General features: G+C 37.1%; 1 long non-coding RNA gene across 1 annotated transcript; it reads right to left on the reverse strand.

Annotated features, from left to right (window-relative positions):
* Nucleotides 1–258: 258 nt before the first annotated feature.
* LOC130924648 (uncharacterized) lies at nt 259–1,300 on the reverse strand. Its single transcript, XR_009064954.1, has 3 exons — nt 914–1,300; nt 798–848; nt 259–411 (listed from the first exon to the last, which is right to left on the reverse strand). It is a non-coding gene; the product is annotated as an uncharacterized LOC130924648 (long non-coding RNA).
* Between the last annotated feature and the right edge of the window lie 1,250 nt (nt 1,301–2,550).

Here is a 2,550-nt window from a genome sequence, read left to right on the forward strand (position 1 = left end):
TGTTAACAACATTGACACATTTTGTTGACTGTTTAATGTATTCTATTGGTATATAATATATTGTAATTATATTACATTCTGAAAAAATATTCAATAGGCCGCAATAATAAATGATACCAGGTTTATGTTGAATCAGCATTAGCTTTCGTTGTCAGATTGTGACACAACATGTTATACCAAGCACACAACTCCTAAATCATCGTCATCTGATGTCGCAGACGGAAGAAATTCAGCATCTGGCAGGCCTAATAGGATCTCTTCAGTCGTCATCGCTGGACACCGCATCACTTCGGTCATCATATGACTCGACCCACTCTCTCTTGATTTTGGGAAACTGGGTGGCAACTGACTTGCAACGCTTTTTTCATCGTGTTGAGGGTTTCCGCCACTTAATTTTTTATGTTTGGCTTCCTGGAGGAAAAAAAAAATCACAGCAGCATGAAAATATTGGATGAATCCCAATTTTAATTTAATAATAATTTCTTGGTGATCAAATAATAATGCCCCAGTCATAGCAGCATCTATTTGATGCTATTGTTCCCTCTTCAAATAGGCAGACCTTGATGTTGAAATATAAAAAACGAGCCAAGGACCTATTTGGTGCTGGGGACATTTGAATTTACATAACACCTATTGATAAAGTAATAAAATCACATGAGTAGACGACATGTCAGCCAACCTATCTACTTATGACAGGCCAACAGCAAAAAAAAAATAAAAATGTCGCACTTCAACAAACTGGCAGTAGGAGTCCCCCTCGTTTATAAAAAAAAAAAAGCCATTAATGTTCTACTTACGTCTTTGGAAAACCAAGGTTGCATTGTTGTAGGTTTTCAAAGCTGTCGTGGCTGAAATGATGAAAACAATGAGCCGATTCGGGACCTGTATGCATGCTAACAAAAACGGTCCAAACCTTTGCAGAAGTTTTTTTTTGGACCACTCCTAGAGTCTCGAGTCTTCCTGTGAGTAATTCATATCGCTACACATCGAGATGGCATGACGAATCCCGCGAGTAAAACCCAGAAAATGTTTGCAATATATGGCGAGGATAGCGTGGTGCTATATTTCCGTGTTCAGAGTGGTGGCGAGGCTTCCTGGAAGTTACGTCACGAGGTAGGGGTCGGCAGGACGGCGCGTCCCTCGTTGCTATGGTGTTGCTATGGCCATAACTCAAAAACTACGCGGTCAATTATTATTATTTTTTTTTTTATGTGACTTTTTGAGAGAGCGAATGACGCATTTAATACAATTCAACTGAGTAAAACACTTAAGAGCGAAATCTGAAAAGCTCTTCAGTTCCCCTTTAATAAAATAAAACCCTAAATTGTAAACAACATTGACACATTTTGTTGACTATTTAATGTATTCTATTGGTATGTAATATATTGTAATTATATTACATTCTGAAAAAATATTCAATAGGCCACAATAATAAATGATACCAGATTTATGTTGAATCAGCATCAGCTTTCGCTGTCAGATTATGACGCAACATAGAAAGCTAAGTTATACCAAGCACACAATAGCACACATCAAAGAACATAAATTTAGTAAGCAAAACTTAAGTTAGTAAGCAATACAAAGTTAGGATAGCAACGGACTAGCGCAACATTGAAAAATGATCATGGCAGTGGGAAATATGTATTTACTCTTTTCTGTAGCATTAAGTGTTCTCTATACAAAGATAAATCATTATTAAAATATGAAGGTAACTAGATTTTTCTTTTAAAAAATGTGTACTGTATATATGACTAGTTTATGATTTCATGTCATCAAAATTTGCTACATTTATTTCTCCTAAGTCATTGTCATCTGATGTCGCAGACGGAAGAAATTCAGCATCTGGCAGGCCTCATAGGATCTCTTCAGTCGTCATCGCTGGACACCGTATCACTTGTGTCATCAAATGACTCGACCCACTCTCTCTTGGGTTTGGGAAACTGGGTGGCGACCGACTTGCAACGCTTTTTTCATCGTGTTGAGGGTTTCCGCCGCTTAATTTTTTATGTTTGGCTTCCTGGTGGAGAAAAGAAAAAATCACAGCAGCATGAAAATATTGGATGAATCCTAATTTTAATTTAATAATAATTTCTTGGTGATCAAATAATAATGCCCCAGTCAAGGCAGCATCTATTTGATCCTATTGTTCCCTCTTCAAATAGGCAGACCTTGATGTTGATGTTGTAGTACAACACAGTAGTTATTGTTTTATTGAGATGTATTTGATACATTAGGGCCTGGCAGATTGTTTTATATATAGGCTTTATATTTACCCTGTGACAGGCCAAAAAACAACGAGCCAAGGACCTATTTGGTGCTGGGGACATTTGAATTTACGTAATACCTATTGATATAGTAATAAAATCACATGAGTAGACCTGTCAGCAAACCTATCTACTTATGACAGGACAACAGCAACAAGAAAAAAAAATGTCGCACTTCAACAAACAGGCAGTAGGAGTCCCCCTCGTTTATCAACAGAAGTGCATCAAATTTTAGAATCATAAAAGCCATTTAGGGTCTCTACTTACGTCTTTGTAAAACCAAGGT

This window comes from Corythoichthys intestinalis, chromosome 1 (assembly GCF_030265065.1).
Source record: "Corythoichthys intestinalis isolate RoL2023-P3 chromosome 1, ASM3026506v1, whole genome shotgun sequence".
Taxonomy (NCBI): domain Eukaryota; kingdom Metazoa; phylum Chordata; class Actinopteri; order Syngnathiformes; family Syngnathidae; genus Corythoichthys; species Corythoichthys intestinalis.